This window comes from Capsicum annuum, chromosome 5 (assembly GCF_002878395.1).
Source record: "Capsicum annuum cultivar UCD-10X-F1 chromosome 5, UCD10Xv1.1, whole genome shotgun sequence".
Taxonomy (NCBI): domain Eukaryota; kingdom Viridiplantae; phylum Streptophyta; class Magnoliopsida; order Solanales; family Solanaceae; genus Capsicum; species Capsicum annuum.
Genome location: NC_061115.1, coordinates 18,283,747 through 18,295,612, shown reverse-complemented (window position 1 = coordinate 18,295,612; position 11,866 = coordinate 18,283,747).

The window sequence follows — 11,866 nt, the reverse complement described above, 5'->3', positions numbered from 1 at the left end:
AATCTTTAAGGCAAATACTATGACTGCTAACTCAAGATCATGAGTAGGATAATTCTTCTCATGGGATTTAAGATATCTGGGGGCGTAGGCTATGACCTTACCATGCTACATAAGGACACAACCCAAACCTACTTTGGATGCATCACAATACACTATGAACCCATCTGAACCATCTGGGAGAGCTAGGACTGGAGCTGAGGAGAGTCAAGTCTTCAACTCTTAAAAACTCTTCTCATAAGGATCTGACCACTAAAACTTAACTTTCTTCTGAGTCAATCTAGACATAGGGGATGCAATAGGAAAAAATCCCTCAAAAAACTATCTATAATAGCCAGTCAAACCCAAGAAACTCCTGATGTCTAATGAAGAGACAGGGCGAGGCCAGTTTCTTACTGCTTCGGTCCTTTGAGGATCTACTCTAATGCCGTCACCGAAAATGATTTGACCAGGGAATGCTACTGACCTTAGCCAAAACTCACACTTATTGAATTTGGAGAACAGTTGATGATTTCTGAGAGTCTGAAGTACAATTCTGAGATGGTCTGCATGATCATGATCACTGTGAGAATAGACCAGAATATCATTTATGAAGACTATGACAAACATGTCCAAGTACTACTTGAACACACGGTTCATCAAGTCCATAAAAGCTACTAGGCATTGGTAAGACAAAAAAACATGACTAATAATTTGAAGTGACCATAATGATCACGAAAAGCTATTTTTCGAGTGTCACATTCTCTAACTCTGAGCTGATGATAGCTGGATCTGAGGTATATCTTAGAGAAATAGTTGGCACCCTGAAGTTGGTCAAATAAGTCATCGATCCTGGGAAAAGGATACTTGTTCTTGATCGTGACTTTATTGAGTTGATGGTAATCAATGCACATTCTGAGATAACCATCTTTCTTGTGCATGAATAAGACTGGTGCGCCCCACGGGGACACATTGGGCCTGATGAATCCCTTATCTAAGAGATTCTTCAACTTCTCTTTCAATTCTCTGAGTTCTGCTGGTGCCATTATATATGGTGGAATAGATAAAGGCTGAGTATCTGGAAGAAGATCAATGCCGAAGTCTATTTCTCTTTTGGGAGAAATTCTTGGAAGATCTTCGAGAAAGACATCTGAATATTCATTCATGACTGGGACTGATTCAAGAATGGGAGTCTCAGAACAAGAATCCTTAACATAAAAAAGATGATAGACACATCCTTTAGATATCATCTTCCATACCCGAAGGTAGGAAATAAGCTGACCTCTGAAAGCTAAAGTGCTACCCCTTCACTCTAGGACAAGCTCATCGGAAACTGGACTATTCTATTTTTGTAGTCGACTGTGGCATAGCAGGAATGAAGCCAATCCATGCTAAGAATGACATCAAAATCAGTCATCTCTAATTCAACTAAGTCTACTGAAGTAACTTTCAGAAATATCATAACTGATCAGTTCTTGTATACCAGCCGGGCTATGATGGTTTTACCCACTGGGGTAGAAACTGAAAAGGGCTCTACTAGAATTTCAAGACTGATTCCAAAATCAACTTCTATAAATGAAGTAATAAAAGACAAAGAATCTCCTAGATCTAGCAAAGCGTAAACATACGCATGAAATATCTGTAATGTACCAGTAACCACATTAAGATAATTTTCCTAATCTTATCGGGAATGGAGAGCATAGAGTCTATTTGGGCATTGCCCACTAGTAGCGCTAAAGGTGGCACCCTGCTGGTTTGGGCGATCGGACTGAACTAGGGAACGGTTTTGCTGACCACCCTAAGGACCTGGCTAAGGAAAGTCTCTAACTCTGTGGCCTGAATTTCCATATCCGAAACAAATACCACTTCCAGCTATGCAAATACCCTGATGGTGCTTGCCACAAGTCTGGCAAAGAGGATAGGTACGGGCACTGCTAACACTGCCTTGAGACTTAGATCATGGAGCTCTATCTTTTTTACCATCCCTGAACTTAGGAGCTGGAGTGCTAGCTGAATAAGGAGCTGGAACTGATGACTTAGGACAAAACTGAGAATGGTTTGCTCCTTCTAATTTGGGCTAAGCAAAGTTGAAACTACCTGTCCTTACCCTCTTATTCTGCTTCTCCCTCTTCTTGATCTTTTTCTTCTCTATCTGTTGAGCATGAGTCATAATACTGGCCAAAGTCATATCACTATTCAACATCGCGAACCTACACTCGTTAACCACACTATCATTCACCCCAGAAACAAACTTACTCATCTTGTCCCTACTATCTGCAATAACATGAGGAGCATACCTGGCTAACTGAGTAAAACTTAAGAGAATACTCTTTCACTGTCATGTTGCCCTGCCTGATGTTGATGAATTCTAACACCTTAGCTTATCTTAGCTCTGGGGGAAAGAACCTCTCTAAGAATATAGTGACAAACTCTTCCTACTCAATAGGCCCTGCATCATATGGCCTTTATGACTTCCACTGCTTGAACCAAGTGTAAGCAACATCTTGTAACTGATATACAGCTAGCTCAGCACTCTCACTGGGATTAAGCCCCATGATGCCAGTAACCTTCTAACTAGAACCGATAAAGGATAAAGGATTCATTCGAGTGAAGTACCGAATCCTGGGTGCAGCTGATTTGACGACTGGGTTGGCCAGAATAATAGCTGGTCGTTCATTCTAAACAGAAACTGAATGAGTAAGAGCAGTAAATGCAGCTCTAAACTCTGCATGAGAAACATGTTCGCCCAAAGGTTCTTCAGGCTGAGGAGCTGACTGATTCCCATTTCTTCTTTTAGGAGGTATGTTCTACAGAAGAAAGAGAGATTAGCTTGACATTATGCTCACTGGCACGACACGAATACTGAAAGAAGGTAAACTACTCCTAAAACATCTTATAGCCTTCTACACATAAATGTGGTGCGCAACACACCCATGTATAAGACTTTAATATATGCGGCTTTCAGACTTCCTAAGACTCTATTAAACCTTAGGCTCTGATACCAAGTTTGTAATACCCCAAATCTCGTACCCGAAATGCCACATGGTGCTCATGAGCCCTCAGGACCATAAGTTAACTCATGAATGATATTTGTACCTATATACTACATAATGTACTATATAAATGTGGAAATGAAGGTTGTAAGGACATAAGGTTCAAAACTGTAACATAACTGATAAATCATAACACATGGATGGGGTACGAAATACCCAAAACAACTGAAATAAACTGTCTAAACATGATAGTCTGTAAAGCCTCTAAATGTCTGAATAAGGAGTTGATGAGACATGTCCCCAACTAACTCCAACTACTGAAATAAACTAAGTACTGAAATGATGAAATAACTAATCATGTCATCCTCGAAGGATGAGGACTAACTGCTGATATCTAGAATCTACTGATGCTCTGGAGCTCGTGCTTCTGAACCTATGGTATAAAACACCATAGCAAAAATTTTTCAGTACGATTGAATGTACTGGTATGCATGTGAGGTAGGATGAATGCCAAGGGTTCACATAAACTTGTACATGAATGGAGATTTCCTATTATTATACTAGTATGGCACTTTTCCTTCACATAGGTATTTAATCAAACTCATGGGGAACGTGTTTTAGTTATACAATCATCGATACATCTAATAATCATGGATACATCAATCAACTTGTAAATAAATGGGGGTTTATCATAATTATTATGCAAATCTTCATATACTAGGGTCAATTTGTCACGACCTAAACCGAGGACCTGACCATGAAGAGCATCCCAAACCACGAAGGCCCGGACACCCTTCTAACTTGAAATCATATACACCAATCATACATAATAAGGAAATACTGAAATTATAGAGAGACGGGATCATGGTCATAAATCTGATATGAATTTAGCATTGAAGAACGAAATACAAAACTAACTAGCAACATCCGCAAACCGTCTGCGAAATCTCTACTACATACTCTATAACACAGTATGAAAGATGGGACAAGGACCCCAGTAGACCAAAACCGTAACCACTAATAACTGTCTGAAAATAAACAGGCCTTCCAGAATATAGAAGGCTCACCAACCGAACACTGCAACTCTGTCTGATGAAATCTACTGCTTATATGGACCTTTAGACGGATCCTCAGAACCTGAGAGGTAAGGAGAGGGGGTCAATACAATGTACTGGTATGCAACATAATCCAAAATAAAAAAATTTTATAAGTAAAATAGTGGAGATCAATATGTTAAAACATCATTCATAAACAGTTCTCAAAACACATGGGTACTTTTTGAAAATCATAAGTCATTCTAGTCAATACAATGTCTGATCTTTGTGTTACCTCCCCTACAACTCTGATATTCCAAGGGCAATATGGAATCCTCCATTGACTCGGCGGGGAAGACCTCAAACCTAAGTATGCCTCAAGGGTTGAGGTCTCTTATTCTGATACACCACATGGCACTAGTCCAGCATAATATAATATACACGGATCGGCAAATCACAATTTTAGGCATTGAGTTATTTGAACTTGTGCCCACTTCAGGGAACCACCTAACATCTCTTTATGCCATATTTTAGCCTTTTCTGAACATGCATCATTCTAAAATTCTAAAACATGAAAGTTTGATTTCTGTATTAGTCTGTGTCTGTTATGTCATTGTCTGAGTTTTTATCGACATACCAAGACTTGCAAGTCATTATTCTGAGCCATATATGATTATTTCATTCTAAAAAAAATGTTCAGGCCACTTGATCATGCATATAGTGTAAGAAGAGTCACATCTCAAATCATAAGTCATAAATCATGCAAAGGGTTTCTATTCATTCAACAATTTCAATAAGTAGTGACCAACTTCTCAAAAACATTTCTAAAGTTTCTTTGTTTATCAATCTCAATGTTTAAAATCATTAAAATATTCCTCTTTCCCATTCTTAATCATCATGAATTTCACATAAGACAAATTGTATCTTGAATCATTCTATAAACCATTAAATGTAAGGATTCATAACTTGTAAATCAAATAATAAAGTAATGGAAGAGGGAGATTATATATTTCATGCTCTCAATTCACAATCCATGATTTTCAATGCATACATACATATACACAATTCAAATCAATTTGGAGGAAGGACTAAAGACCAAAACAATATTATCGAAGCTTCTGAAATATGAACGTATTCATAAATTCAAAAACATCTTTCTTAAAATCTTGATTTCTATACCCATGAGATTTTAGGAAAATCCCCCGTACCTCGATTATGAAGAATAGTGGATGATCCTTGAAGCCTACAGTTTGAGGATTCCAAATCTCCAAAAAATTTTGAAAACCCACGGTTGAATGTTGAGTTTCTTGGAGGAGAAGTATATGAGCTGGGGTTTTTGTTTTAAGGGAAATCTTGAGAATGTCGAATATTATGCTTGTAGAGGTCTTAATATCCTATTAGGACGTTTTAAGAGACTTAAAAAAAGTTCAAACTACCCTTGTTAACTTCTGAATGAAATTGGAAAAAATTAAACTGGGAACCCAATTTTATGGGCCACCGCGATATACCACTATCGCGGTGGCTCACTGGAAATTGACGAATGGGAATTTGGCCCACTCCACAACGTGCTACTATTGCGAAGTCTCACTAGAAATTGACCATCTTCATTTACACCCTCTCCACGATGCGCCAAGGATAGGAATGACAGTGTTTTACGACTAGGACTTAAATTAACTATAACTTCTTCACCGAATGTCTGTTTTGGACGAATCTTATGTCGACAGAAAAATTATTCGATCATCTACGTAATGAAAAGTTGAAATCTAAGGAATTCCATATTTAAATAAGTATAAATCCTTCTAGAAGGCAATGCTTGAAACTTTAGGGACAAAATTTTATCTAGGAAAAACTTCGAGGAGTTATAATATCCCCCCTTGGGAATATTCGTCCCTGAATGTTGACGCGGGACACAGAGAAGCATAATTTTAAGCATACTAAGGCATAGAAAGAATAAGGCAAGGATTGTAAATTCCATTTCACCATCCATTGGATCAAAAAGGTTTGGGTATCTAGCCATCATGTCAACTTATGATTCCCAAGTTGCTTCTTTAATTTTCTGGTTTCTCCACAACAGTTTAATTGAGGCTATCTCTTTGCTCCCCAGTCTTCTAACTTGGCAATCCAAAATTTCTACAGGCTCTTCTTCATAGGATAAGGAGTCTGTTACCTTGATCTCCTCTAAAGGCAATACTAAAGAATGGTCTCCAATACATTTCTTCAACACAGATACATGGAATACCAGATAAATGGAACCAAAACTAGAAGGCAACTCTAACTCATATGCAACTACACCTATCCTTCTCAAAATCTAATATGGTCCTATATAACGTGGACTCAACTTACCTTTCTTCCCAAACCGCATGAATCCCTTCATAGGAGAAACTTTTAGAAATACCCAATCACCAACCTCGAATTCTAGCTCCCTTCTACTAATATCGGTATGGGATTTATAATGACTCTGAGCTATCTTAAGTCATTCTCTAATGACTTTCACCTTCTCCATTTCCTAATAAACATTATCAAGCCCAAATATCTGTATCTCACCTACTTCATACTATCCTATTAGAAACCTATATCTTCTCCCATACAATGCCTCAAATGGTGCCATCTTAATACTGGAATGGAAACTATTATTATATGTGAATTCTATCAATGGAAAGTGCTTTACCCAACTACCTTTAAAACCAATCATACAGGCCCTCAACATATCCTTAAGGGTCTGGATGGTGCTCTTAGCTTGCCCGTCTGTCTGAGGTTAGAAAGTCGAGCTCAAATTCACTTAGGTACCTAAACCTTTTTGAAATGATCTCTAAAACTGTGAAGAAAATTGTGTACCTCGGTCAGATATGATGGACATAAGTTTCCCATGTAAATGAACTATTTTTGCAATGAACAGATTGGCATAATCCTCTCCCAAATACTTAGTCCTAATAGGTAGAAAGTGAGCTGACTTGGTCAGCCTATCTACAATTACCCAAATGGAATCATAATGGTTTCATGACCTTGGAAGTCATATAATAATGTCCATATTAATCATCTCCCAGTTCCACAAAGGCAAAGCTATCCCTTGAGAAAAACCACCTGGCCTCATATGTTCCACTTTAACTTGTTGACAATTCAAACACTTGGCAACATAGTTAGCTACATCACGCTTTATATTATTCCACCAATAAATGGTTTTCAAATCACGATACATCTTAGTAGATCCAGGGTGAACAACATACCTCGACGTGTGAGTTTTGTCAAGGATTCTCTTCCTCAGACCATCTACATCTGGCACACACAACATACCCTGGTATCTCAAAATATCATCACCACCAATTTCAAATAACATTACCTTTTATTGACCCATATCTTTCTTGATCTGCATCAAGATAAGATCTTCAACCTGCTTCAGATTAACTTTTGCACAAAGGGAAGATTTAGCTATCTCATGAACAATCACTCCTCCATCCTCGGAATCCAACAGTCGCACTCCTAGATTTGCAAGTCGGTGAATATCCTTCACCATCTCCCTCCTTTCTTTCCCCACATGAGAAAAATTGCCTATAGATAACCTGCTAAGGGCATCAGCTACCACATTCACTTTGCCCGGATGATAGTGCAGGATCATGTCATAGTCCTTTAAAATTTCCAGCCATCGCCTTTGCCTGAGATTTAATTCTTTCAGTAAGAAAACATACTGTAAACTCTTGTGGTCAGTAAATATATCAACATGTACCCCATATAAATAGTGCCGCCAGATCTTAAGTCTAAAAACCACAGCTGCTAACTCCAATTCATGAGTAGGGTAGTTCTGCTCATGCACCTTTAACTACCTAGATGCATAAGCCACTACCTTACCGTTCTGCATTAAAACACACCCAAGCCCCACTCGGGACGCATCACAGTATACAACAAAACCTTCTGTACCGTCCGAAAGAGTCAAAACAAGAGCAGTAGTGAACTTGTCTTTCAACTTCTCAAAACTATTCTCACAAGAGTCAGACCACAAAAACTTTACCTTTTTCTGAGTCAACTTAGTAAGTGGTGCAGCTATGGAAGAAAAACAATCTGCAAACCTTCTATAATAACCCGCCAAACCCAAAAAGCTCTGAATGTTGGTTGGGGTCATGGTTCTGGGCCATTTTCTCAGTGCTTCAATGTTTTAGGGATCAACCTTAATCCCCTCACTAGACACAATAGGCCCCAAGAAAGCAATAGCATTTAACCAGAATTCACACTTGGAGAACTTTGCATACAACCTATGATCTTTGAGAGTCTGGAGGATAATTCGGAGGTGATTGTCATGGTCCTTCTTATTTTTGAAATAAATCAAGATATCATCAATGAAAACTATGACAAACAAGTCTAGAAACTATCGAAAGACCCTATTCATTAGGTCCATGAAGGTTGTAGGGGCGTTAGTCAACCCGAAGGACATGACCAAGAATTCATAGTGATCATATCTAGTTCGGAAAGCTCTCTTGGGAATGTCTGACTCTCTAGCTTTCAATTGATGATATCCTGAATGAAGGTCTATCTTAGAAAAACACTTAGCACCCTAAAGTTGGTCAAACAAATCATCAATCCTAGGAAGCGAATACTTAATTTCGATGATGACCTTGTTTAATTGGCGGTAATATATGCACATACGTAGGGAACCATCTTTATTTCAGACGAAAAGTACAGGTGGACCCTAGGAAGAAACACTAGGATGGATGAAACCTTTATCTAGGAGGTCTGCTAGCTGCTCTTTTAACTCTTTCAACTCTGTTGGATCCATTTTATATGACGGAATAGAGATGTGATGGGTGCCTTGCAACACCTCTATGCAAAAATCTATCTCCCTATCAGGTGGTATTCCTAGGAGATCATCTGGAAAGACTTCCGAAAATGCATTTACTACAGAGAAAGACTGAAGAGGAAGACATTTGGTGTTATAATCTTTAACCTGAATAACATGATACAAGTTACCCTGGTAAATGAGTTTACGGGCCCTGAGATAAGATATGAAGTGCCCTCTAGGTTCTAAAGAGTGCCCTTCCCATTTTATTGCTAGCTCATTTGGAAAAGAAAAAGTAACCTTTCGGGTTCTATAATCTAGTGTGGCATAACACAAATAGAGCCAGTCCATCCCTAGGATAGCATCAAAATCAACCACATCAAGCTTTATGAGATCGACCATAATATCTCGGCTAAGAATAGACACAACACAATTTTTATACATCCTTTTAGCCACAATAGAATCACCCACCGGAGTAAAAATAGAGAAAGGGTCAGTAATGACTTTGGGCTTAAACCCAAAACCAACAGCCACATATGGGGTTACATAAGACAAAGTAGACCGGGGATAAAGTAACACATAAACATCACGGGAAAAGATTTGTAACATACCGGTGACAACATCTAGTGAGGCCTCTACCTCCTAGCAGTTAGTAAAAGCGTACAGCCGGTTGCGACCACTTCTGGCAGCTGAAGTGGCACTCTTTTGAGGTGGTGCTGGTGCGGAAGAATTTTCCTAAGATTTTTCACCACCAACATTCCTTCTAGAAGAGGGAAAATCCCTCTATAAGTGACCCGTCTGACCACATAAATAACATACAAATGCACCCCACTGATACCTTCCTGTATGATTCCTACCACAAGTCTCACACCGCGGAAAAGTGCGATATTGCAGAGCCACACTACCCTGTGACTGAGTATCCTGAGCTCTGGATCCCTGATTAGTTTGGAAACTTTAAGATCTTCTGTCAACTGGAGGTATGGACGCTGGGGCACTGCCTACGGACTATGTATTACCCTAATTCTTCTTCTTCTACTATTTATTACCCCACTTACCACTTTGCGGCTGACTGTGATACTGATCTACTATTGTAGCTCTCTTTGCCTACCTATTTTTCTCTCTAGACTCAGCAATTTTCTTTTTGTTTTCTTCTACCTGTTGCATATGGACTGATAGCCTATCAAAGTCCATATCCCTATTTAGTATTGCCCCTTGACATTCAAGCACTAGATTATCTGAAAGGCCAAATGCAAACTTTCTCATTCGGGCTCTCATATTTTAAGTCATCTCTAGTGCATAACGGGCTAATTGGTTAAACTTCAAAGTGTACTCTTGGACACTCATATTCCCCTGCTTCAGATTTATAAAATCCTCATCTTTGGCCTCCCTCAACTCTAGAGAAAAGAACCGATCAAGAAAGGCTTCCACAAATTCACCTGAAATAGTGGGATTAACACTCTCTCCCTTTACATCCTCCCACTCGTTATACCACTGATTTGCAACGTCCTTGAGCTGATAAGTTCCTAACTCCACCCTTTCTGTCTCCTCTACATGTATCACCTTAAAGATCTTATCCATCTCATCCATAAACTCTTATGGATCTTCTTCTACCTTGGTGCCAGTAAACTTGGGCGGGTTCATTCTTATGAACTGACCCACCCTAGTAGCCTTAGATGTAACAGATACAGACCCAACATCATCCCATTGTTGAGCCTGATTGGGCACCAACTATGCCAGCATATGAATAGATTATCTGAACTCTGCATTAGAAATATCTCTCTGAGAAGTCGGGGGACGATTAACATTGGTCCGTGGCGCTTGAGGTGGAATGGTCAAGACTGGAGGCACTCTCAGAGTAGGAACAGGTTCTGAGGTGAGAGCCCTATTACGGGTCAGCATTCGACGAGTGGGATGGACATCATCTATCTATACATTCTAATCGATAGTACGATGAGGAGGCATGGTCGATTTTTCTTAAAAGCATGAGAGCATCGATTAGAGGCAGATTAGACTCCAAAGCACAAACTAGATCACAAAGAGGGGAAATATTCCTAAATGCCTAGTAGCCCCCTAATTACAAGTGTGGCATGCTACACATCCATAAACAAGATTCTACCCGACGTGATGTCACAGACACCCTGGGACCATGAACCGTGCTTTGATACCAAGTTTTTCATGACCCGAATCAAGGCCCTGGCTGTGATGAGCATCTCAAACCATGAAGGCCCGAATACCCTTCTAACTCAAAATCATATACACCAATCATACATAATAAGAAAATACTGAAATTATAGCGAGACAGGATCATGTTCATAAATCTAATATGAATTTAGCATTGAAGAATGAAATACAAAACTAACTAGCAACATCCACAAACCGTCTGCAAAATATCTACAACATACTCTCTAACATAATCTGAAAGCTGGGACAAGGCCCCTAGTAGACCAAAATCGTAACCACTAATAATTGTCTAAAAATAAACAGGCCTTCTGGAATATAGAAGGCTCACCAATTGGACACTGCAACTCTGTCTGATGAAATCTACTACTTATTTGGACCCCTAGACTGAGCCTCAGAACCTGAGAGGTAGGGGGAGGGGGTCAATACAATGTACTGGTACGCAAACTAATCCAAGATAAAACTTTTTTATAACTAAAATAGTGGAGAGAAATATGTTAAAACATTATGCATAAATAGTTCTCAAAACACATGGGTACTTTCTGAAAATCATAAGTTATTCTTGTCAATGCAATGTCTAATCTTTGTGTTACTTTTGAGTTAGGTGGCATACCCCTACAACTCTGATATTCCACGTGCTATATGGAATCCGCCATTGACTTGGCGAGAAGCCCCCAACCCAAGTATGCCGCAAGGGTTGGTCTCTAATTCTTATATGCCATACGATACTAGGCCAGCGTAATACAATATAACCAGATCGACAAATCACAGTTTTTGACAATGAGTAATCTAAACTCATGCACTCTTCAGGGAACCATCTAACATCTCTTTGTGCCCTATTTTAGCCTTTTCTAAACATGCATCATTCAGAAATTCTAAAACGTGAAAGCCTTATTTCTGTATTAGTCTGTGTCTGTTGT